Source organism: Trachypithecus francoisi, unplaced genomic scaffold (genome assembly GCF_009764315.1).
Source record: "Trachypithecus francoisi isolate TF-2019V2 unplaced genomic scaffold, Tfra_2.0 Lachesis_group20, whole genome shotgun sequence".
Lineage (NCBI taxonomy): Eukaryota > Metazoa > Chordata > Mammalia > Primates > Cercopithecidae > Trachypithecus > Trachypithecus francoisi.
The window spans coordinates 14,487,962-14,514,258 of record NW_022681466.1 but is presented as its reverse complement, the minus strand read 5'-3'; the positions used below and the strand labels follow the sequence as shown (position 1 = coordinate 14,514,258).

The window sequence follows — 26,297 nt, the reverse complement described above, 5'->3', positions numbered from 1 at the left end:
TTTTATTATGGCTTTGATCCTGTTACTTGTTACTGGTCTATTTAGTTTTTGGAATTTTTCATGGTTCAGTCTTGGTAGGCTGTATGTGTCTAGGAATTTTGATTTTTTTTCCCTAGATTTTCTAGATCTTTTCCCCTAGATTTTCTAGATCTTTTCCCCTAGATTTATTTCTAGATTTTCCTAGATTTTTCCTCTAGATTTTCCCTCTAGATTTTCCAATTTATTGGCATATAGTTGCTCATACTAGCCACTAATTCCTTTGAATTTCTCCGGTATCAGTTGTAATGTCTCCCTTTTCATCCCTGATTTTATTTGGGTGTTCTCTCTTTTTTTTTCTTGCTGTGGCTAAAAGTTTATCAATTTTGTTCATCTTTTCAAAGAACCAACTTTTTGTTTCATTGATCTTTTGTATTTATGTCAAATTCATTTATTTCTGCTCTGATTTTTGTTATTTATTTTCTTCTAATTTTGGGTTTGTTTGCTCTTGCTTTTCTAGTTGTTTAAGATGCATTGTTAGGTTGTTTATTTGAGGATTTTCTTCTTTTTTGATGTAGACACTTATACCTCTTTAAAACTTCCTCCTTAGTACAGTTTTTGCTATATCCATAGGTTTTAGTATGTTGTGTTTCCAACATACAACATGGGATAGCTTTCTCTCGCTTTCTCTCGCTTTCTCTCGCTTTTCTCTAGGTTTGGGAAATTCTCTGAATTTTCTACCCCTATCTCTCTACCTCCTTTTTAGGGCCAATAACTCTTAGATTTGCCCTTTTGAGGTGATTTTCTAGATGTAGGCATGCTTCATTATTGTTTATTCTTTTTTCTTTTGTCTTCTCTGACTATATTATCAAATAGCCTGTCTTCAAGCTCACTAATTCTTCTGCTTGATTAATTCTGCTATTAAAAGGCTCTGATGGCCGGGTGCGGTGGCTCATGCCTGTAATCCCAGCACTTTGGGAGGCCGAGGCAGGTGGATCACAAGGTCAGGAGATCAAGACCATCCTGGCTAATACGGTGAAACCCCGTCTCTACTAAAAATACAAAAACTAGCTGGGCGAGGTGGCGGGCGCCTGTAGTCCCAGCTACTCGGGAGGCTGAGGCAGGAGAATGGCGTGAACCCGGAAGGCGGAGCTTGCCGTGAGCCGAGATAGCACCACTGCACTCCAGCCTGGGTGACAGAGCGAGACTCCGCCTCAAAAAAAAAAAAAGATTCTGATGCATTATTTAGTATGTCAACTTCATTTTTCAGCCTGAATTCCTTCTGTCTTATCTTGAATTTCTTTGAGTTTCCTCAGAATAGCTATTTTGAATTCTCTCACTGAAAGGTCACATATCTCTGTTTCTCCAGGATTGGTCCCTGGTGCCTCATTTAGTCCATTTGGTAAGGTCATGTTTTCCTGGATGGTCTTGATGCTTACAGATGTTCATCTGTGTCTGGGCATTGAAGAGAGAGGTATTTGTCATATAGTCTTTGCAGTCTGGGTTTGTTCATACCTGTCCTTCTTGGGAAGGCTTTCCAGGTCATCAAAAGGACTTGAGTGTTGTGATCTAAGCTGCATCTGCATTCCACATGGTTGGGGAGGCCTCACAATCATGGCAGAAGGCAAGGAGGAGCAAGTCACGTCTTACGTGGATGGCAGCAGGCAAAGAGAGAATGAGAGGGAAGCAAAAGCAGAAACCCCGGATAAAACCATCAGCTCTTGTAAGACTTATTCACTACCATGAGAACAGTGTGGGGGAAATTGCCCCATGATTCAATCATCTCCCACTGGGCCCCTCCCACAACACGTGGGAATTACGGGAGTACAATTCAAGATGAGATTTGGGTGGGGACACTGCCAAACCATATCAGCCACCTTGCTCCCCACTCCCCACCCATGGGTGTGGTTTTGATGTTCTATCTAAGAAATCTTTGGCTAACTCAGTTCACAAAAGTTTTCCTCCTGTTTTCTTCTGAAAAGTATAGTTTTGGGTTTTACATACAAATCTACAATCCATTTTTTAGTTAATTTTGGTCTATGATCTGGGTTATTATCTTAATCAGCTCAGGCTGCCATAACAAAATGCCAGAGGTTAGGTGGCTTAAACAACAGAAATTTATTTTCTCACAATTCTGGAAGCTGGAAAGTCTTAGATCAAGACCTGGCAGGGCTTGCTTTCTGGTGTGGCTCTTCCTGGCTTGCAGACACCCACCTTTTCTGTGGACCCTGATATGGCAGAGACAGAGGGAGAGAGAGCAGGTTCACTGGTGTCTCTTACTGTAAAGACACTGATCCCAGTAGATCCCCACCCTCACATGAAATCTAATCATCTCACAGAGGCCCCATTTCCGCAATACCTCAAGTAGGGGGTTAGGGCTTCAACCAGTGCCTGTCACAGTCCTGGAAGACAGAACCTCCAATGCTGTAATTCTGAAATTTGAAATCCCTAAAGATCAAAATCCCTGAGCCTAAAATTCCTAACATCTAATCAAATCCCCAAACTATAATGATGGATTTGGAATTAGGTGCCATTCTATAAGTGAATTTCAAGTTGTTACCAATAAAGTTTGTTTTTTCCATTCAGTCCAATGCATTTGGTGGAAAATTCAGATGGGTGGATTGGCCACGTGATAGGGCAGTGACAGAAACTTCCATTTAAAAATGAGTTGAGTCTCTTGCCTGCATTGGCGTTCTTCCCAGCAGATGACACTCCGGGAGCTTTTAGGGAATCACAGCCATATTTGCCCAAAGAAGCAAAGTACTGACTACTTCCATCGCCCTCCTCCTGTGAATGCCTCTTCCCAGCCAGCAAAGTACTGACTACTTCCATCGCCCTCCTCCTGTGAATGCCTCTTCCCAGCCAGCAAAGTACTGACTACTTCCATCGCCCTCCTCCTGTGAATGCCTCTTCCAATACCCAACTCCCTAATCAATCTTAACCTAGGACTTCTATTCATTCTAGCTACATCCAGCCTAGCTGTTTACTCTGTTTTATGATCAGGGTGAGCAATATATATATATATATATATATATATATATATTCAAACCCTACTTCCACTCATAGCCTTCTGATGATTCACAGCAAACCTCACCAATTTAGCCCTGCCCCCCACCATCAATCTAATTGGAGAATTATTAGTAGTAATAACTTCATTAGTAGTAATAACCGAATACTTCCAGATAATGGTGTGTGTAGTAGAATAAGAAGACACTCGCACAACAGTGTTCTGTTCCATCACCAGTATTGTTTGTATTAAACCTGTGGTCTGTACAAGAGGGCATGCAGAATGCATATCCGCGTACCCAAACAACACAGAAGCACAGCATGGAAGACGGGAAAATGTAAGGAGAATGCTCATCCTGGTGTGCGTCAAATCACAGAGGAACTTCAAAAAGAGCAGTGCCACGGAGAAGATGAATGTGAGCTCATTCTCCAAGGAAGCCATGTCCTAAAAGAAAAAAAACCAGTTATCCATTGCAATGCAAACCTTCAAAATACACTTAATGATTGTGAAGGTCAGCCAGCTCTTAGGGACTGTTTCTGTGCAATCGCCCGTAATACACTCCTGTGGTATACTTTTTCATAAATCAGATTTTCTGTTTAGTGTTTTATTGTTTTTAATTTTTTCTATTTTTGTTTTTTTCTCATGATTTTGAATTGTCAGCATTATGTTTTACAATCACTATGCTCTGTGTTTCACCTTTGCATCATTTCTTTTACAGAGCTCCAATTCATTCATGCATCTTTTGCAAATTTGACTCCACAAAGGTGCACTCTCAACAGCGTTGACTTTGTAAGCATCGCGTGTGTCCTTAAAAACATTGAAACTTCCTCGGTAAATGAAGAGGTGTCCTTTTTGTACGTCTGCATTTATGAAAGATGAAATTTCTTGAGATCTTGGCTTTTGGGGCGACTGTATGCAGTGGTAAACATTTTTTTTTTTTTTTAAGTTCCAGGATACATGTTCAGGATGGGTACATTTGTTACACAGGCAAACAGGAGCCATGGTGGTTTGCTGCACCCATCAACCCATCCCTAGGTATTAAGCCCTGCATGCATTAGCTATTTTTCCTGATGCCCTCCCTCCCCCACCTCCACAACAGGCCCCAGTGTGTGCTGTTCCCCCCGTGTCCATGTGTTCTCATTGTTCAGCTCCTAGTTATGAGTGAGAACATGCAGTGTTTGGTTTTCTGTTCCTGTTTTGGTTTGCTGAGGATAATGGCTTCCAGCTCCATCCATGTCCCTGCAAAGTACATGATCTCATTCATTTTTATGACTACATAGTATTCCATAGTGTATATATATACCACATTTTCTTTATCCAGTCTATCATTGATGGGCATCTGGGTTGATTACACATCTTTGCTATTGTGAATGGTGCCGCAATGAACATACGCGTGCATGTACCTTTATAATAGAATGATTTGTATTCCTTTGGGTGTGTACCGGTAGTAGGATTGCTGGGTCAAATGGCATTTCTGGTTGTAGATCCTTGAGGAATTGCCACACCGTCTTCCACAATGGTTGGACTAATTTACATTCCCACCAACAGTGTAAAAGCATTCCTACTTCTCCACAGCCTTGCCAGCATCTGTTGTTTCTTGATTTTTTAAAAATCGCCATTCTGACTGGCATGAGATGGTGTCTCATTGTGGTTTTGATTTTCATTTCTCTGATGATCAGTGATGTTGAGGTTTTTTTCATATGTTTGTTGCTGCCCAAATGTCTTCTTTTGAGAAGTGTCTGTTTATGTCCTTTGCCCACTTTTTGATGGGGTTGTTTGTTTTTTCTTGTAAAATTGTTTAAGTTCCTTGCAGATTCCAGATATTAGACCTTTGTCATATGGACAGATTGCAAAAATTTTTACCCATTCTGTAGCTTGTCTGTTCTATGATGATAGTTTCTTTTGCTGTGAAAAGCTCTTTAGTTTAATTAGGTCCCATTTGTCAAATTTTGCTTTTGTTGTAATTGCTTTTGATGTTTTTGTCATGTAATCTTTTCCTGTGCCTATGTCCTGAATGGTATTGCCTAGATTTTCTTGTAGGGTTTTTGTAGTTTTGGGTTTTACGTTTAAGTCTTTAATCTATCTTGAGTTAATTTTTGTATAAGATATAAAGAAGGGCTCCAGTTTCAGTTTTCTGCGTATGGCTAGACAGTTTTCCCTGTGCCATTTATTAAATAGGGAATCCTTTCCCCATTACTTGTTTTTGTCAGGTTTGTTGAAGCTCTGTTTGCAGACAACATGATCCTATATTTAGAAAACTTCATCGTCGGCCGGGCGCGGTGGCTCAAGCCTGTAATCCCAGCACTTTGGGAGGCCGAGACGGGCGGATCACGAGGTCAGGAGATCGAGACCATCCTGGCTAATACGGTGAAACCCCGTCTCTACTAAAAATACAAAAAAAACTAGCCGGGCGAGGTGGCGGGCGCCTGTAGTCCCAGCTACTCGGGAGGCTGAGGCAGGAGAATGGCGGAACCCCGGGAGGCGGAGCTTGCAGTGAGCTGAGATCTGGCCACTGCACTCCAGTCCGGGCGACAGAGCGAGACTCCGCCTCTAAAAAAAAAAAAAAAAAAAAAAAAAGAAAACTTCATCGTCTCAGCCCAGAAGCTCCTTAGGCTGATAAACAACTTCAGCAAAGTCTCAGGATACAAAATCAATGTGCAAAAATCACAAGCATTCCTATATACCAACAGTAGACAAGCAGAGTGCCAAATCATGAATGAACTTCTGTTCACAATTGCTACAAAGAGAATAAAATACCTAGGAATACAGCTAACAAGGGAGGTGAAGGATCTTTTCAAGGAGAAATACAAACCACTGTGGCTCAAGGAAATAAGAGAGGACACAAACAAATGGGAAAATATCCCATGCGCATAGATAGGAAGAATCAATATCATGAAAATGGCTGCACTGCCCAAAGTAACTTATAGATTCAATGCTATTCCCATTAAATTACCATTGACATTCCTCACAGAATTAGAAAAAAACTACTTTAAAATTGATGTGGAACTGAAAAAGAGCCTGTATAGCCAAGACAATCCTAAACAAAAAGAACAAAGCTGGAGACATCACATTCCCTGACTTCAAACTATACTACAAGGCTACAGTAACCAAAACAGCATGGTACTGGTACCAAAATAGACACATAGGCCAACAGAACAGAATAGAGATCTCAGATATAAGACCACACGTATACAACCATCATGGTTTTTGATGGATCTTGTCAAAAGACTTAGGTTGTCCAACATGGTATTTCAGATGACAGGAGCTATTTCTTTATGAATAGGGTTCATCTGCTCATTAAATGTTATACCTATGTGACTGTCATTAGTATACTTGAGTGTTTATGCTTGCAAAACTGTGTGTGTTAGTATTGTCTGTTTTATTGCATAAAGTGGCCTATTCGCATTCTGTCATGTTTTTATACATTTCTCAAATAAGTCCTCTTTTTAAAATTGTAAGCACATGTCTTTCAAATAATTATTTGTTTTCTCGTTTTTCTTCCTAACTTTGAGATAAAGAATTTAAAACTTTTTTATGGACACATAGTAGGTGTATATAACTATGGAGTACACGAGATATTTTGATACAGGCATGCAAAGTATAACTATATTAGGGTAAATAGGGTAAAGAATTTTTAAAATTATTTTTTCAAGAACTACATTTTTCAGGATTGTGATTTGGGGGATTTTAGACTTTAGGGATTTTGATCTTTCAGGATTTCAAAATCCTGGATTATGGTGTTCGGGACTGTGCCAGCCCCACCCCAGGGCAGGAGAAAGGCGCTCTGCCTGGTGGGGGTATGGTCAGGTTAGTGGGACAGGGAGGAGCGGGGGCAGCCAGCTGCACACCTCAGTCCAGGAGGAGAAAGGTGCTCTCTACCCCCTGAGAGGTGCCAGGATGTCTGCCTGTAATACTGAGGTTGTGGGAGTAATACGCCCCAATGTTACGGATTTCTTGTGATCCTACCATGTAATGAAATACTTGCTGAATTTTGAAAATGTAATTTCGATCTGCAGTACAACTGAAACCTTGATATCAGGATCATTGGCTTCTGAAGTTGGTGTTGTGTATGATGATGGCGTCAGTGATTCCATCAAGTGCGTTAGCAGTGAACAGGGTTTCCTGGTGGGCTTCGCTTCCAGCATCAAATCTGCTTCGCCAGCTTTCAGGGTCTATTCCATAACATCCTGCGTCACACGGAAACGCGGGGGCAGAAAAAGACCTTCTTCCATTTAGATTTACTTTTTACATTTTGAGAAGATGAATATTCCACTGATGGCCTTTTACAGGTACAAGTGGTTAAAGCATGGGGAAGTGAATTTTTTTTCCTGCTTTTAAAGCGATTTCCTCACTTACAACCCAGCCTGTGGGTCTAGCCTGGCCTCTCCCAACACACCTGGCATTGCACGGGAGCCTCCAGCCAGCAGCGTGGGGTGGGGGTGGAGGGGCGTGGAGGTGCCCGCCAGATGTTGACGATTACCGAGGAACAGAGGGCGCTCTGTGGCCACAGGGTCGGGCTGCCGCAGAGCAGCTATTTCCTGTCTGCACTGGCAGCAGCAAGCCCAGATTGTGGGCTGCAGCCGAGTTCACGGGCACAAAGTCACCTTTGTGAGTGCCTGGTGCAGCTTCCTGGCTACGAAGCGGAGAGGGTCCCGCACGTGAAAGGGGGTGCACAGTCCTGAGCTCCTGGCCCGGTGTCAGATTTCTGAACAGGGCTCCTGAAGACACAGCGTGAGGGCTTTGATTCCAGGCACTCAACGCTTGGAGTGCTTGGAAAACAGGCCTGGACCCTCCCGAGGAGCCTTCCTCGGTCCTCCCATCACCAGAGTTCAGAGATTCTGGGATGTGCGACTTCTTCAGGGACCCACACTTTCCTGGAATACACGATGATGTTTAATGCTTTTCTTAAAGAATGCCAGCTGTCTCACGGGCAGGGAAACGGAAAACCTCGTAAGGCCTCTCTTCTTCTTAACTGGGAAGTAAAAATTCCGTATTCATTGTGGAAGCTTTTGGCCTCCGATTCCCCCTGGGCTCCTGATTTCAGTTTTTCTCCTTGGAGATTCAGTCCCACGTATTAGAGCAGTGGGGGGCGTGGGGACCTGCTGAGCAGGACTTCTGCTGCTTTAGATTCTCAGGTAGAATGAGTCACGTGAACACGACGCCACTGAACACCGAGGATGTAGCTGAAGTGGAGCAGGCACACTTGCAGCCAGAGATTCATGCTCCGAATCCAGGGGTAACAGGAAGACCCAGTCATAACAAATACATCAGGTAGGGTCCCCTTAGATAGGGTTTTCCTTTAGCAAGTTAGTGGAATTAAAGTGTGAAGTTCAAAGAAGGGATGGCTGATTTAAACCATTTCTCAGCTGTTACAGAAATCACTGCCAACTGTTTTAATAAGGTAACTCAGCCACCAAGTCAAGGTTTATGTTCACTGTCTGAGTCACATCTGCGATGTGGGAAGCGGCGTATTTTGATTTGACTTTTGATGTGTCTCCTTGACATGCCCGGTGGGATATTCACCACATACAACATTAAATCAGAGCTGCGTAAGATTAACACTCCGCTAATTCCAAGCAAACTGAAAGGTGGGGAAAGTTGTCTATGCCAGTGGCCCGGGGTGGTGCCTCCCTGAATGCACCCGTCTGAGACAGGCCTTCTTCACACTTCCCGTGCCCTTCCCCAGGAGCCGCGTCTCCTGATTCCAAGGAGGCCCAAAGGGGAGGCATGGGCAGAACCCCCGCCCAGCTTCCCAGGTTGCCTTGGTCCCTTCTGGAAACGAGGGAGGGGGTCCCAGCAGGGCCATGAAGGGGCCTCAGAGGTCCTGGCAGCTTGAAGGAAGTGGACAGGGCTGAGATGCATGCTCCTGTTCCAGCCACCCAGAGTGGGCTGCCCTCACCAAGAAAGGAAGGCACACAGCGGTGTGACGCGGACCCCTGCTGCCCTGCACGTCTCCTGGGGGATCCCTGCTCCCCGCCCTCCCAGCTCAGGCCCCCATAAAGGAACACTACAGACAGGGCGGCTTCAACAACAGACATTTATATTCTCAAAGTTCTGGAGTCTGGACATCCGAGCTCAGGCTGCTGGCAGGGTGGGTTCCTCCTCAGGCCTCTCTGTGGCTCACAGATGGCGCCCTCTCCCTGTGTGCTCATGTAGCCTCTCCCTGTGTGCTCACGTGGCCTCTCCCCTGCGTGATCACGTGGCCTCTCCCCTGCGTGCTCATGTAGCCTCTCCCCTGCGTGATCACGTGGCCTCTCCCCGCGTGATCATGTGGCCTCTCCCCTCCGTGCTCATATTGCCTCTCCCCCACGTCCTCACCTGGCATCTCACATGTCCTCACGTGGCCTCTCCCTGCATCCTCATGTGGCCTCTCCCCCCGTGTCCTCACATGGCCTCTCCCTCTTGTGCTCACCTGGCCTCTCCCCTGCATGCTCACATGGCCTCTCTCCTGCATCGTCATGTGGCCTCTCTCCTGCATCCTCATGTGGCCTCTCCCCCGTGTCCTCACATGGCCTCTCCCCACGTCCTCATGTGGCCTCTCCCCCGTGTCCTCACGTGGCCTCTCCCCCTTGTGCTCACGTGGCCTCTCTCCTGCATGATCACGTGGCCTCTTCTCTGTGTGCTCACTCCTGGTGTCTCTTCCTCTTCTTATAAGGACAACCGTCCAGGGCCCCACCCTTGGGACTCCTGTAACCTTAGCTACTTCCTTAAAAGCCCTGTCTCCAAATACAGTGACATTGGAGTTAGGGCTTCAACCCGTTCATCGGAGGCACATGGTTCAGTCCTCAGCACTTGGACACCCTCCTGGGCCCCTGGGGTCCCTGCCCTGCCTGGTGCCCCTGCCCGCTCTGGGACTGCACAACGGGAGCTGCTGCCCCCATGGAGCGTCTGCTGTGCTGTTCCTGGCGGCGCCCGTCCTGTCGCCATTGCGGAGCTGTTCGTTTCCTTCCCCCAGCGTCTGAACGGCACCTGCCACGTGTTGGCAGGAATGAGAAGTGAGAGAAATGAGACCCACTCTTCGTAGTTTCTGATCTCGTGGTTCTGGTGGGGCTGGGAATGTGCGTCTCTAACGCGTGCCTGAATGTTTTTAATGGACTCTGAGAATGTGTCGCACCAAGTCCACATGGAGGTCAGGCTTCGGGCAAAATCTGCAGGAAAAACTGCTTCTTCCCAGGATGGTAGAGTCGTTTTGACAAAGTCTACCCAATTAAAAAATGTTGTATTTTGAAATAATTTTAGACTCACATAAAAATTGCAGAACTAAAACATACTATATTTTGAGATGGAGTCTTGCTCTGTCGCCCAGGCTGGAGTGCAATGGCATGATCTTGGCTCACTGCAACCTCTGCCTTCTGGGTTCAAGCAATTCTCCTGCCCCAGCCTCCCGAGTAGCTGGGATTACAGCCGCGCGCCATCATGCCTGGCTAATTTTTGTGTTTTTGTAGAGACCAGGTTTCAGTACGTTGGCCAGGCTGGTCTCGAACTCCTGACTTCGGGTGATCCACCTGCCTTGGCCTCCCAAAGTCCTGGGATTACAGGTGTGAGCCACTGCGCCCGGCCAAAAAGTTGCATAAATATTAATAGTACAGAGAGTTCCTATGTACCCCCCCAACATCCCCTCTTCCCAGCTCCTAACATCGTATATAATCAGAGAACAAGGACCCAGAAACTCCACATGGGTTGGATGTGGCAGCCACAGACCCCATGCAGTCCACGTGTTCTTGGTGGAGGGACTTCTGTGAGATGTCCGTGGTTACTCCAGGCGGAGGGAGTTCTGTGAGACGTCCCCTGTGTTTCTGGATCAACACAACAATCAGGACATCGTGGGTCCCATCACCCGGAGAAACTGCCTTTAGAGCCACGTTTTCTCCTGACCTGCCCTAGTCTGTTCTGGCTGCTACTACAAAAATACCATAAGTCAGGTGACTTATAAACTACGAACATGTATTTCCCCCATTTTGGAAGCTGGAGTCCCAGATCAAGGCACCAGCAGATTTGGTCTGGATGAGGCCTGATTCGTGGTTCTTACCATGTCCTCACGTGGTGGGAGGGACGAGGGTCTCCGTGGGGCCCTTTCATGGGTGCTAAGCCCATTCACGTGGGAGGGACGAGGATCTCCGTGGGGCCTTTTGTGGGCACTAATCCCATTCACGTGGGGTGAACCTTCCTGGCCTCATCACCACCCAAAGGCCCCACCACTTCACACTGTCACCTTGGAGATTAGACTGTGACCCTTTGACCTTGGGGGTTAGAGCTGTGCCGTGGTCTGAATTTGGGGGTACACAAGCATTCTGATCCCTGGCAGTGACTTATCTATTTCTCTTCATGTAATTGTGTCCCTTGAGAAAGTTATAAAAATGGACCCGTACGGCATAGCTTTCTTCACTCAGCACAGCCTCCGAGGTCCATCTGCGTTCTGGCACCTGTCGGTAGCTAATTCCTCTTTATTGCCACGTATTGTTCTGTTGTGTGGGTGAACCACCATTTGTAAACGACGCATCTGTTGAAGGACTACTGGGATGTTTCCATGTTTGGACTAGAACTAATGAAGCTGCTGTGAACATTTGTGTGTTTTTGTGTGAACATCAGGGTTTATGTCTCTGGCATAAATACTTGGGCGTGGAATTGCCGGGTTGCATGGTAAGTGTATGTTTTACGAGAAATGGCCGAATTGTTTCCCTGAGTGGCTGTACCGTTCCGCGTTCCCACCAGCAGTGAGTGAGGCCTCCGGCTCCTTCATCCTCCCCAGCCCTTGGTATTACCAGTATTTTTAACTTGAGCCATCCTAGTGGTTGTGTAGGATCTCATTGTTGCTTTAATTTGACTTTCCCTACTGACTGACAATGTTGGATATCCTTTCACATGCTTATTTGCCACCCATATATTCTCTTTGGTCAAAAATGTGTTCAAATATTTTGCCCATTTTCTTCCTCTTTGTTTTTTAGAGACAGGGTCTCACTGTGTTGCCAGGCCAGAGCACAGTGACTATTCACAGGCCTGATCGTAGCACACAGCACCCTCAAACCCCTGGGCTTAAGCAATCCTCCTGCCTCAGCCTCCTTAGTCGCTGGGACTATAGGCATGTGCCACCATGCCTGGCTTTTTTGCTCATTTTCCAATTATGTTACTTGTGTTGTTACTGTTGAATTTGAGAGTTTTCTTCTGGACGTAAAACCTCCATTGCATATAAAACTTGCAAGTACATTTGATCCTTGAATAACAGAGTGTGAACTGGGAGTCCACTTACACAGATTTTCAAAAATAAATATGTTGGAAAATGTTTTGGAGATTTATGACAATTTGAAAAAACTCGCAGACGAAGTGACACCCAAGACAGCAAGAACCCCCCTTCCCCACCCGTTCGACCCCACTCACCACGAAGGTGAGAAGGATGAAGGCCTTTGTGATGATCCACTTCCGTGTAATGAACAATGTGTTTTCTCTTCCTTATGATTTTCTTAGTAACACTTTCTTTTCTCTAGCTTACTTTATCGTAAGAATATAATATATTACACAAAGCATACAGAATATAATACACGTAATACACAAAGCATACAGAATACATGTTGATCACCTGTGTATGTTGTTGGTAAGGCATCCGGTCAACAGTAGGCTCTCAGCCGTGTCAACCTAAAGAAAGACACTGAGGCAAAGTCCGAACACGTGGAGGGTTTATTTGGGCCACGTTTGAGGACTGCATCCTGGGGGACGTAGATTCAGGTGGCTCTGAACATACGCTCCAGTTAGCAGCAGTTACTAGTAGGTTTTAAAGAAAAAAAGAAGGGGCAGTTCCCACACTGGTTCATTAAAATAACATAAGCTATTGACTGGCCATCGAGGGTTCTTTGTGTCGGTTTCCAGGAACGTGAAGATAATGGGTGAAGGTCACATTGTGTAACTTGTGTAACATTTTTTGTGATTTTTCAGCCAGCCTGGACACGACAGGGAAGGAAAGGAAGACAAAATGCCTTTAAACAGCTGGCCGCGGTGTGGGTGTGGTGGGGCAGGCATGATGGAGGTCTCACCCTCGCGGCTCTGGGGCTGGTGAAAACCTCATGTCTCCAACTGCTCTGAACCACTTTTCTTCCTCAGTGGTTAAGTTTTGGGGGAGTCAAAAGTTATACACAGATTTTCGGCTGCATGGGGAGCTGGTGACCCTAAACCCTGTATTGCTAAGGGGCCAACTGCATTTCTCCTGATCTGTGACTGGTGCTGGGATCATGGATTTGGTGTTTGGTCCAGGATCCCTGACTCTGATCCCCTGTGACTGTTTCCTAAGTCACTGGAGCAGTAAGAATATCTGTTAAAGTGTTGGGCCTTTTGTCCTCGGTTTGTGAAGTAGCTTCTAAAGCTGAAAGAGTCTTTTGTTTACAAGTCCCTTCCAGCACACCTGAGTGTATGTTAATGAGGCATTTTTGGAACACGCCTAGATACCGTAGGATGAGGGGCTGGTTGCCAGGGGAGCCAGCCATGTGCTCAGAGGGTCGGAACCTCCAGGAAGGGAGAGGGACTGGGGCTTAGGGTGGTCAGCAATGGCCCAGGATCTAAGCAACCACATCTACCTCATAAACTCCTATAGTAACCCAAAGGGATGAGCCTCGGGGACTTCCAGATGGCTGAACACGTGGAGGGTCCTGGAGGGTATTGGGCCATGCCCAAGAGGACCTAGACCGTCTACACCCCTTTCCCCGTCATGTCTTCATCTGTAGCCTTGAAGAACATTCTTTTTAATAAACTGGTAGATGTAAGTACGTGTTTGCCTGAGTTCTGTGGGTCCCTCCAGAAAATTAGTTGAATCCAAGGAAGAGGCCATGGGAATCCCGGTTTATAGCTGGAGGGTCTAACAGCCTGGGACTTCAGCTGGCATTGGGAGTTGAAGGGGACGGGTCGCGGGGACTGAGCCCTCTCCCCGGGGGTCTGACGCTGGCTTCAGGTAGGTGGTGTTGGGATTGAGTGAGAGGGTGCCTGACTGGTGTCTGCTGCAGAACTGATGGCTTGCTTGGTGTCCGGAGAACAGACCCGCACATTGTGGTGGGAGAGCAGAGGAAAAACAGCCTTTTTCTACATGGCGGCTTCTCTTTTCATCCGTGTAGAATCTTTCACAGAACAAAAGACTTCATTTTGATGAAGTCCAGTTAATTGATTTTGTTGATGTATTTTTTTTTATGTGCTTTGAGTGTCAACACCCAAGACTACTTCACCTAACCCTAGGACATAAGGATTTTCTTCTAAACGTTTTATAGTTTTACATTTTACATTTAGAGCTATGCCCTTGTAGGCTGATTTTGTGTAAGTTAGTGTGAGGTTTAAGTCAAGGTTTTTTTGTGTGTGTGTGTGTTTTGGCTGATGAATGCCCACTTGTTTCTACACTGATTTTGCTGGAAATCCTTCTTCCACTGGTTGCTTTCGGACCTTTGTCAAACCCACTACCACCGTCTTGATGACCAAGTCTAAAAATGGGTTCATGTGATTCCTCTAACTTTATTCTTGTTTTTCAACTTTTTTTTTTGGCTCTTCTAGCATTTTTGCCTCTGTATATAAATTTTAGAATCAGCTTGCCTATATTTACAAAGAATCTAGCTGTGATTTTGATAGTGAGTTAAACGTATAAGTCAATTTGTATAGAATTGACATCTTTACTATAAAGTTTTCCAATTCACAATTTGTCCCTTCCTCCATTTATTGACATTTTCCTCGACTTCCTTCCTTCGCATGTTGTAGTTTTTGGTGTACAAGTCTTGTACATCTGTTAGATTTATACCTGAGTATTTCTGGGTTTGTTGGTTTAGGCAATTATACATGCTACTGTGTGTTTAATTTTGTTTTCTAATTGTCCACTGCTACCTTACAGAAACATAGACCTAAAAGTTGCAGGACTGTTCAGACTCTATTTTCTCTTGGTATAATGAAACTCACAGTTTTGGCAGCTTGCGATTTTTGAGGAATTGATCCACTTCCTCTGAATTGTCCAATTTGTGTGTTCAGTTATTTGATAGTATTCTTTACGATGTGTTTAATATCTGTGAGGTCTGTAGTAATATCCCCTTTCATTTTTGATATTAGTTATTTGGGTCTTCTCACTTTTTTTATCAGTCTTGGTTTATTAATTTTATTAATCTCTTCAGAGAACCAGCTTTTGGTTTGACTTTTCTCTATTGATTTTCTGTTTTCAATTTCATTCGTTTCTGCCTTTATTATTTCCTTTCCTCTGCTTGCTTTGGGTGTCATTTTGTTCTTCCTTTGCAGTTTTTTTAATGTGGAAGCTGAGTTTTTTGTCCTCAGACCTCTCGTCTCTTTTTACATAGGCATGTGGAGCCACCAACTTCCCTTTACATTAGCCGCATTGTACAGGTTTTCAACGTACTTCTATTTTCATTTTGGTCAATACATTTTAGATTTCTCTTGAGGCTTCCTCTGTGGCCCGTGGATTATTGGGAAATGGGTGGGGCTGCTGCTGACTGTTGGGGTCGGCGGAGAAGACAGAATAGGCCCTTGACATGCGGGAGCAATGGCGTCTTCCTCCTCGTCTCCAGACTCAACCTGGATTCGTCCTGAGAAGGACGTTCTGAGAAGCTTCTCTCCCAGCTTCAGCTGGTCTGACATAGCAAAATCAGAGTTTTTAAAAAATAGAAGGAAGTAAATTAACTAAGAATACAGAAAAATTTCCTAGAACCAAAAAGTGTGAGTGACCTGATCAGAAGGACTGACCTGGTGTTGCGTGCAGGAAATGAGGCCTGCGTCCAGGTTCGTGGTCAGGATGCTTCAGAGCCCGGGCACAGTCGGAGGGAGAAACACCCAGGAGCAGGCATCGAAGTGCCCGGAATTCCTCACTTACGGCAGTGGAATCCAGGAGACACGAGGACGCTCGTTTCAGATTTCTCGCAGAAAGGAGTTTGAACTGAGAATCCTATGCCCCACCAAAGTGTCAGTCACGTGCAGAGACATAAGAACCTTTTCGTATTCGGGTTCACAAGATCCATCTCCGATAAAACCTTCCTCAGGGATTTGCTGGAGCCAGTCCCTACAATTAGTAAGCAAATTGCGGAAGGCGTGAGATGGGGCTCACATGCTTGCAGCCTGGGGAGAAGCAGAGGGGACCCCAAGAGGAGGCAGGGGAGTTCTGCCCTGGGAGCCGGGAAAGGAAAGGCCACGCATGGCTTGTTTTTATGGAAATAAAGGATTTTAGGTACAAACAGCACGTGGTTTTTTAAAATTACGGAATTACTCGGGGAGCAGCGGAAAACACCTGATGCCCTCCATGTAGCCAGAGGTGGCTGGGGTCGCGTGATGGCTGCCCACCGCCCACGTAGCCGGAGGTGGCCCGGGTTGCGTGATGGCTGCCCACCGCCCACGTAGCCGGAGGTGGCCCGGGTTGCGTGGCTGCCCACTGCCCACGTAGCCGGAGGTGGCCCGGGTTGCGTGGCTGCCCACGTAGCCGGAGGTGGCCCGGGTTGCATGGCTGCCCACTGCCCACGTAGCCGGAGGTGGCCCGGGTTGTGTGGCTGCCCACTGCCCACGTAGCCGGAGGTGGCCCATGTCACGTGATGGCCGCCCACCACCCACGTAGCTGGAGGTGGCCCGGGTCGTGTGATGACTGCCCACTGCTGCCACCTGTGGGAACCTCCAGCCAAGCCCCGGAGCAGGAGGAGCTTGGGAAATGGAAAAACGGGCGGACGGCGGTTGGGATGGACGGAAACACGGGGCGCCCAACCCTGGTGATGGGAAGACAGAAGCCGGAGGAAGTACCAGAGCATACATTTCCGTCCTCGTGTGACGCAGGCAGCGTGAAGACGAGGCTGTCCAAGGCCTGGCTCCCTCCACCCCGCTCGGCCCCAGGCTGGCATCTGCCGGCTTCTCCTCTCGGGGGTCACCATCCTGCCCAGCGTCCGGTGCCTGAGCACCGCCGTTTCACTCCTCTGTCTGATTTCCCAGTTGTCTGTGGAGGGAGGGGGTCCAGCTCTTTTGCGGTGACCAGAAATGGGATTCACCAGTGGGGGGTTTTGAGTTACACCCCAGACCCCCCCGGAGAGCCTGAGAGTCGGGCGTTGCTCACTCCCCACGTAGCTGCGTTCCGGATCCCCCGAGTGCTTTCAAACAAAGGAAAGTTTTTTTAGAATTGAAAAGGCTAAGTCCACAAAGGGGTAGAGACACTCACGTAACAGCTCTCACGTCCCTCACAACCCGGAGCACGCCGGAGTCCTTCGAAGCGACCCCAGACCCGACCTCAGTCGCTCCGGAATGCTCCAGTGTGGGGGTGTTACTTTTTGTGGGGTTCCATCCTCACGCCGTTGTAAAGTCACGGGTGCACACACGGTCCGTGTGGGGGCGCCACGTCTGTCCTTATTCACGCAGATTCCGACGCCGCGGCCTGTACGCCTCTTTCCTCTTGTCTCAGGCCTCTGTTCCTGGGTGTCCTCGAGCTTCCGTTCTAATCGAGAATGTTTCTAAGTGTCCATTTGGCTCCGTCCGCTCAGTGGCCAGCGTTTGGCTTACGTCATTTCTCCCCTGCCGTGGCCTTCCAGGTGGGCACTGCGGGTCAGCAGGACCGTCTTCCGGCCTCCCTGCCTGGGGCCCTGACTCTCCATAGTGGCCTCCTGTCCCTGGGAAGATGGAGTCAGGCTCTGTCCCAGCCCCACCTTCTTTGCCTACCTCCACCTGTGCCTGTCCGCGCGGTGCGGACACTGGTTCCCAGCCTACCTGTGCCTCATGCCGCTGTTCCAAACTGTGGGGGAACCCAGTCACCCCTAGGGTCCAGTTCAGACTAGAAGGGAATGTGGCCCCCACACCCTCAGCCTTGATGTGGTGCCAGGGACACCCTGCTGTGGGGTGTGAACGTGCTGTTTAGACCCGGGGTGGATCCCCACACACAAGCAGTCAGAGGGTCATTTACAGCCTGAGCTCACTCCTGTCCCTCACAAAGGGACGCAGCTCTGCCTGACCCCTTGGGGAGGCACCAAGTCCGCCCTGACCCCGGCACACCTGTGTCTGCTGGCTCCTTTGTGGGCCGCTCCTGAGGGCAGCTCTGTTCTGCCAGACTGAGCCACCTCTGGGCCCTGGGCCTCTGCTCGGGGTGGCCAGCGTCCAGCCAAGCTGGTCCTTCACCTCGGGGCCCGTGTGGTTCGCACGCACGGTGTCCAGGGTCAGCTTGTCAGTGCTGGCCACCCGGGCGACCTCAGTCAGCACGGAGTTCCCCAAACCAGTGGGGCCCCACGCTCGGTGCCAAGGGTTGATGAGGACCCAGGGAGGAGGGGAGTGGAAGTGGGACTTTCTGCCGACTCCATAGAGGACAGCCTGGAACCGGCCAAGACTGGAGGCAGGGAGGCCTGAGGGGCATGAGAACCAGGCACCTCAAGGGTCAGAAACAGCGCTGCAGCGGCAGTCGTCCACGGAGTGTGGAGTGCTGGCCCGCGACGCCCCTGGACCCACGGGGAAACGCGCCCCACGGGGCAAGTGTCTGGGCTGTTTGCTGGTCAGTGGCAGGCAGGGCAGGAACACACGGGTACATGGGGCATGCCTGGGTCTCTACCACCCTATCCTGTCCACACGGGAGAGGAGCCGAATCCTAGGGCATCTCTTAGCGGCCCAAGCACCGTTGTGGGGCCACTGCCTGAGAGCCCCCGAGCTCCGTCCCCTTTGGGTCACTTCTCTGGGACCCAGTGTGACTGTGTGTAAGAGTCAAGGGTGCTGGCCGTTCTGTGCCCGCTCGTTTGATGCTTAGTACAACTACACACAGGTAACTTCTTAGCCGGCTCAGAACTCAGTGTGTGGTTCCCTTGGTGTAGGCTTCGGTTCCACCGGGTTTCCCCCTGTGTCCCAGGGGGAGGAAGAGGCTGAGTCCCCCTGCAACCCACCTGTCTCTCCGACACCCGAGGGCCAGGTGCCAGGTGAGAGCCGGCCTCCAGTCCTGCCAGGCATCGTGTGCTGCTGGGAAAAGCGTTTCATCTGCTCCCGGGAAGACCGTGAAAACCGACCCGGTCTGTGTGAAAGACTGAAATGTCGTCAATTCCATATCTCAGTGTTTCTTTTCCTTAAAAGTTTGTCCTTCAAAGCTCAGTGATTTTTACCTCGTTCTGATAAATTATCAATCATGAAATCAAAAACCCCACATGTCCTAAACCAGATTCGCCTGTACTGTTTCTCCGCAGTGTCTGTGGCACGGATTCCTGTACGCTGGCGAGTTTCAGTGACTTAAAAAAGGGGTATTTACTAACTTGCTCTAAGCATATTAATGAGAAATGACACTTTGTTAATATCTGTATCTTTATTAAATCCAGAAGTCATCATTTTGAATGTTTGAACATAAGAGTTTATTCTTACTGCTGTGAGGGTGTTAAAATATCAGAATACTGTACTGGAAAATTTGTCATCGTTAAAGATAGTCTTCAAAAAAATTAGAATTTAGAAATAAGGTGTAGAAGCCGCAGGCATCTGGAAATGAGCTGTGTAGACGCCACACTTTTCCCTCCGAAGAGGCCGTTTCACCCTCTGGTCAGAGATAGCTGAGGAGGTCTCTACCTTTCATTAAATACTTTGTTTTTTCTTTGACTCCAGGGCTTTTCATTTCTAAGTTAAACGTGGAGTTGGTCTGTAATCCTCGTGTCTTTTTTTGAGGTTCTGGGAGCATCAGTATTCTTCTGTCCTTGATGGTGCCTCTGAGGGAGGCTCCCTGTGCCTCGGTGGGAGACTTCATAACCGGTGGGATTCGTTTCACCTTATTTTTTTTACCACCCAAGGCACTTGAGTAGATTTCTAACTTTTTTAAAGTTCCTTAGAATTTATTTGTGCAAAGTAGTGGCAAAACACAGGCAAGATTCCCAAAGCAAATCCCAGAGGAGCCGCGGAGGAGCCACGTGCCAGTGAGCCTTGTCCATGGCCCTCCGGACCCACAGACAGTCTCAGAAGCTGGTTCTCTCATTTCTCCAGAAAGGGAGCGACAGCCTCACAGTGACGGAGGAGACAGAAATCAGTCAGGAGACCAAAGGGATCATTATGAAGAACAAACTGAGGTGCTCCCAGGAGGACTCCTCCTCCTCCAGCAGCCCTGTCCCCGGTGCCAGCTCCCCCTCCCTTGTGCCTGCCCCCTACTGCCTGCTCTCCCCTCCCCTCTGCCTGCCCCGTCCCCTGCACCTGTTCCCCCTCCCCTGTGCCTGCTCCCTGCTCCCCGCTCCTCTCTGCCTGCTCCCCACACCACCTGCTTCCCCCTCCCCTCTGCCTGCCCCCCCACGGCCGGCTCCCCCCTCCCCTGCACCTTCTCCCTCATCACCTGCTCCCCTCTCCCTGAACTTGCTCCCCCTCCCCTCTGTCTGCTCCCTCCCTCCCTACACCTCCTCCCTCACCTGTGCCTGCTCCCTCTCCCCTGTGTGCTGCTCACTCCTACCCACGTGCCCTCCCACATAGCAGATGGAGTCTGGTATCCCATTAGGCCCTGGGATAGGTGCAGGGGAACCAAACCTGAAACTTTATATACAGACATGCGTTGCTTAACGATGAGAATCTATTCTGAAAAATGCATCTTTGGTGATTTTATCATCATGTGAACATCACAGAGTAACTTACACAAACCAAGATAGTGTAGCCTACCACACACCTGGTCTGATAGTGGTGTCTAGGGAACACCTGGCCAGATGGTAGAGGCCAGTGCACACCTGGCTGGACGGTGGAGTCTAGTGAACACCTGGCCAGATGGTAGAGGCCAGTGCACACCTGGCTGGACGGTGGAGTCTAGTGAACACCTGGCCGGATGGTAGAGTCTGGTGCACACCTGGTCAGATGATGGTAGAGTCTACTGCACACCTGGCCGGATGGTAGATTCTAGTGCACACCTGGCCGGATGGTAGATTCTAGTGCACACCTGGCTGGACAGTGGAGTCTAGTGAACACCTGGCCGGATGGTAGAGTCTGGTGCACACCTGGTCAGATGATGGTAGAGTCTACTGCACACCTGGCCGGATGGTAGATTCTAGTGCACACCTGGCCGGATGGTGGAGTCTCGTGTTCCCAGGCTACACGCCCGTGCCGCAGGCAACTGTCCTGAATGCTGTGGGCAACTGTAACACAAGGGTGAGTGTACGTCTAATCATAGAAGAAAAAGTGCAGTGAGAATATGGCACAAATGTGATCAGTGGTCACCTGCGTAGGACACTTACCATGAATGGAGCCTGCGGGACTGGAAGGTGCTCTGGGTGAGTCAGCGAGTGAGCAGGGAGTGGACGTGAGGACCTCAGACGCTACTGTGCCCTCCCAGAGACTCTGTGAACACCGTACACTTAGAGTACTCTAAATTTATTTTTAAAAAGCTTTTCTTTTTTTAATAAGTTAACCTGAGCTTTTCATTGCTTTTTTATGTCGTAACCTTTTTTTAAACTTTTTGACTCTTTTGTAATAGCACTTTGCTTAAAACACAAACACGCTGTACAGGCATACAAAAATATTTTTTCTGTATATCCTTATTCTACAAGCTCTTTTCTGCTTTTAAAATTGTTTGTACCTTTTTACTTTCTAAACCTCTTCGTTAGAAACTAAGACACATACACATTAGCCTAGGGCTACACAGGGTCAGGTAATCAGCATCGCTGTCTCCCACCTCCATACCTCGTCCCACCGGCGGGTCTTCAGGGGCAGTAACGCGCGTGGAGCTGTCATCTCCTGTGAGAACTGTGCCTCCTCCCGATGCCTCCTGAAGGACCAGCCTGAGGCTCTTCCTCAGTAACTGGCTGGTTGGTTTGTTTTTTACAGTTAGGGTCTCGTTTTGTCACCAGGCTGTGGTGCCGTGGTGTGATCATGGCTCCCGGCAGCCTCAAACCAGTGGGCTCAAGAGATCCTCCCACTTCAGCTACAGGCACACGCCACCGCATCCGGCTACGTTTTTAAACTTTTTTTAGAGACAGGGTTTTGCTCCGTTGCCTGGGCGGGTCTCGAACTCCCGAGCTCAAGTGATCTTCCCACCCCTGCCTACTGAGTTGCTGGGATTACAGGCAAGAGCCATCCCACCCTGCCAACTTTCTGTAGTAAGCAGGAGGAGTACACTCTAAAATAACAATAAAAAGTGTGGTATAGTAAATACACGCTGTACATAAAAACAGAAAGCAGTAACACGGCTGTTTATTATCAGGTATTGGATACTGTACATAATTGACGCGTGTGACTTTATGCCCTGGCAGTGCAGGAGGTTTGTCTACACCGGCATCCCCACACGCTCGTGAGCAGTGCCTTGCACCGATGTCCTGCCGTCCACGATCCCACGTGCGAGGGCAGCGTTGCAGCCCCACACAGTCTTAGGGAGCCACCGTCACCGACGTGCCCGTTGTTGGCTGGAGCGCTGCTATTCAGTGCAGGACGGTGATGGCATCTGAGCCTCCTCCCCATGCTAAATACCCCCTCCTAATGAGGAGAGCCTTTCTCTACAAACATACCTTATGGTCCAAAACTTTATCTTCAGAGGAAGGAAGATAGTCTCCAGTGAAATATCCTCAAGCTCAGGAAGGCCAGGGGAAGACAGTATTCGTAAAAACACCATTGTAAACCAACTACTGACTCTCTTATGCTGGCAGACATAAGCCACTCACGGAACTCAAGACAGGGTATGTAGGGTGGGCCGGGGGTCCCCACCTGTGCGCGAGGTGGGGCTGGAACCACCCTCCAGAAACAGGCCAGGGAAGGAGCAGTCCGCAGAGTCGCTGGGGACACCAGGAGGGACAGAACCAGCTGCAGTCAGGCCTCTTGTGAGGGATGGAAGGATCAAGCAAGGGGCCCCAGAGTGCCCTTCCCTGGGTTGGGGCACACACTGAGAGGGTGCATGGGGCTCCCGGAGTGCACATCCAGCAGCTCAGCGTCAAGCCCAGGCGTGGTGGGGAAGGCCACGTGTTCCTGCTGTGGAGAAGGGAGCTTCTCAGAGGAAGCGCTGACTGAGCTGCCTTCCCTTTCACGTTTGCGTTGGCTCCGCTGCGGGATCTGACGCTGTCCCACGTCCTCGTGTGTGACGTACACGTCATCTGTGGCTAAAGCCCCCTCTGCTGGGGCCTGGGCGTGGCCGACAGTGAAGTGAGGGCCTGTGCCAGTTGCTTGAATTCTTTCTTTCTTTAGACACAGGGTCTCACTCTGTCGCCCAGGAGAGTGCTGTGGTGTGATCACCCCACAGACCACAATGAGCTTCACAGAGCAGAGTCACACTAAAGAGACGGTGAGACTTGGCAGGCAAGGGCTCCATCCGCTGGCTCTTCTGACACCCACTTCCCTCACCGTCCGCAGCAGCATCCTGGTCTGACCACGTGGCTGAGCGTTGTCTTCCAGCGGTGCGTACCTCTTGTCTTCCGGTTCTGAGGTCCGAGTCTGAGGTGGGCTTCGGGCCAATAGCAAGGCTCCTGGAGGCTGTGGTGGAGGGGGCATCCCTTCCTGCCTCCAGCTCCAGACACTGCTGCCGCGTTCCCGAGTTCTCAGTCATGTCGCCCCGACTTCTGCTTCTGTTGTCACGTCCTCTTCTCTCAATTTTTTATCGTGGTAAGATAACCCCAACTACATTCATTGTTTCGACCATTTAAAAATCCAGTGGTGCTAAACAGTCACATGTTGTACAACCACCACTTCGGTTTCCAGAACTTCCTTTCCTTTTGCAGAAAGCAACAAATCAGAGGCTGAAGTGAAGTGGCAAGGGTTACACCCTATGCAAGGGAGGATGGGTCGCTTTCCACAGCCAGAGTCTGAAGTGAAGTCACAAAGTTACACTTCTGTGCAAACAAAGACTCCGCCCCAGGCTGATTCGTTGTGGAAAGCAAAGGCTGCAAAGGGGGTCGCCTCTGGTCCTTTTGTTGCTTAGGTATGGAAAGTGGGGGTTTTCCTTTTGGTTTCGTCCTAGGAAGTCAGCATGAATCAACCTTGGGTTCTCTGCCTCTTGACCCTGTTCTCCTGCCTTGCTGGTAGCCTCTGTCCTGTGTGTTTCATAGAAGTGGGATTAAACGTCTGTCCTTTGTGTCGGCCTTGTTCTCGTAACATCACGTTTCTCAGAGTTCGTCCCTGTTGTGACATGGACTTCATCCTTTTTGTGACTGAGTAGTAACCCACTGCACACGTGTGGGTGTGTGGGTGTGCGTGCGGGTGTGGGTGTGGTGGGTGTGTGTGCAGGTGTGAGTGTGCGTGTGGGTGTGGTGGGTGTACGTGTGGGTGTGTGTGCAGGTGTGCGTGAGGGTGTGTGGGTGTGGTGGGTGCGCGTGTGGGTGTGTGTGCAGGTGTGCGTGAGGGTGTGTGTGGGTGTGGTGGGTGCGCGTGAGGGTGTGTGTGCAGGTGTGCGTGAGGGTATGTGTGCGGGTTTGGCGGGTGCGCGTGTGGGTGTGTGTGCAGGTGTGCGTGAGGGTGTGTGTGGGTGTGGTGGGTGTGGGTGCGCGTGAGTGTGCGTGTGGGTGTGGCGGGTGTACGTGTGGGTGTGTGTGCAGGTGCGCGTGAGGAGGGTGTGCGTGTGGGTTTGGCGGGTGTGCGTGTGGGTGTGTGTGCAGGTGTGGGTGTGGCGGGTGTACGTGTGGGTGTGTGTGCAGGTGTGCGTGAGGGTGTGTGTGGGTGTGGTGAGTGTGGTGGGTGCGCGTGAGGGTGTGTGTGTGGGTTTGGCGGGTGCGTGTGTGGGTGTGCGTGCAGGTGTGGGTGTGGCGGGTGTGCGTGAGGGTGTGACAAGTGTGCGTGTGGGTGCACGTGCAGGTGCGTGTGCATGTCTGTGTGGTTGATCCGTTCATATCTGGGTAGACGCTGGGCCATTTCCACCTTGTGGTGAACAGCACTGCTGTGAACATTGTTGTGTATTTTCTGTTGAGCCGTCTTCTCCATTCTCTTGGGTGTCGACCTGCGCGGAGTTGCTGGCCGTGTGTAATTCAGCTTCTTGAGGAACAGCCAAACCATCTCCACAGTAGCTGCCCCGTTTCACTTTCGCCCCAGCAGTACCCAAAGGGACCCATCTCTCCACATCCTGGTCAGCACGTGTTACTTTGCAGATTTTTGTTTTGTTTTTCATAATAGCCATCCTGACGCCCATGAAGTGGGTCTTCTGTGTCTTGGTTTTCATTTCCCTGATGACTCGTGACGCAGAGCCCGTTCCGTGTCCTCGGCTGTGTGTGTGTGGTCTTTGGGGAGCTGTCTATTCACGGCTTTTGCCCTTTTTTAAACTGGATTTTTGTCTTTTTTATTTGTTGTGTTGTAGGAGTTCTTTATAGATTCTGAATACCAGAGCCCTATCAGAGCTATAACTTGCAAATATTTTTTCTCATGCTGTGGACATCTTTTCGCTGTACTGAGAATGCCCTCTGAAGCACCAAGTTTGCATCCTGACGACACCCCGCTTAACACTCTTTTTCCCTTGGTTGCTTGTGCATTTGACGTCATATCTGAAGAACACGTACGCCTGTTTTTTTGAGAGTTTTGTAGTTTCTGCTCTTGTTTTTAGGTCTTTGATTCGTTCTCAGTTAATTTTTGTGCAGTCGTCCCTCGGTATCCACCTGGGATTGGTTCCGGGACTCCCCATAGATACCAAATCCACAACGCTCTAATCCTTGATGTAAACGAGCTCAGATTCACGTGGCCTGGGCCTCGTCCTGCAGAAAAGACACCATGCTCTGCAGACTGGCAGGGCCGCGGCAGCTGCATGCGTTTCTTGGAGCTCTGTGCCATTGCGGGGCTGAGTGTAAACACAGAGAAAACGGTCCCTGCTTTGTCCAGCCCCACAAACAGCAGTAAGGCTCAGCGGCGGAAACCTGGCTCCTCAGCAGGGCATGGCTGGGCCCTCCCTTCCCGGCCCAGTCCACCGAGAACGGGACATGCCCGCCACGCCCCATGGCATCTGCGCTAAGTATCCCAGTGTCTTCCCTTTCCCCAGTCCTGTGTGCAAAACCCTAAATAAGTCTTTTTCTTTCTTTCTTCCTTTTTTTGAGATGGAGTCTTGCTCTGTCACCCAGGCTGAGTGCAGTGGCACAGTCTCGGCTCACTGCAACCTCCACCTTCCGGGTTCAAGCGATTCTCCTGCCTCAGCCCCCTGAGTGGCTGGGATTACAGACGCACACCACCAAGCCTGGATACTTTTTGTATTTTTAGTAAAGATGGGGTTTCACCAGGCTGGCTAGGCCGGTCTCAAACTCCTGACCTCGGCCTCCCAAAGTGCTGGGATTACAGGCGTGAGCCACACGCCAGGCCAAATGTGTCTTTTTTGCAAGGGCTATTATAGTTTGGGGGAATCTTTATATTTTATATTTATTTGAAGTAAGTATTTAAGAGAAAAAATATGTAAATATGTTTACTATCAGGACAGATATTTTAAGTGAAAAAAAACCATGTTAAAAGCTGT

The 26,297-nt window shown here is 49.1% G+C and overlaps 1 protein-coding gene and 1 long non-coding RNA gene across 9 annotated transcripts in view; both read left to right on the top strand.

Annotated features, from left to right (window-relative positions):
* Positions 1-26,297, top strand: part of B3GNTL1 (UDP-GlcNAc:betaGal beta-1,3-N-acetylglucosaminyltransferase like 1) — a 120,474-nt gene that overhangs the window by 55,313 nt on the left and 38,864 nt on the right. Inside the window, exon 1 of one of the 8 annotated variants that reach the window (XM_033181737.1) lies at positions 23,231-23,479. The exons of the other annotated variants lie outside the window; for them this stretch is intronic. The gene's annotated coding sequence lies outside the window, so the exon portion shown is untranslated. Of the gene's footprint in view, positions 1-23,230; positions 23,480-26,297 lie in introns of those variants that run through there. 8 annotated transcript variants of the gene reach the window in all.
* Positions 3,018-24,948, top strand: LOC117066403. Its single transcript, XR_004430324.1, has 3 exons — positions 3,018-3,134; positions 17,776-17,782; positions 24,938-24,948. It is a non-coding gene; the product is annotated as an uncharacterized LOC117066403 (long non-coding RNA).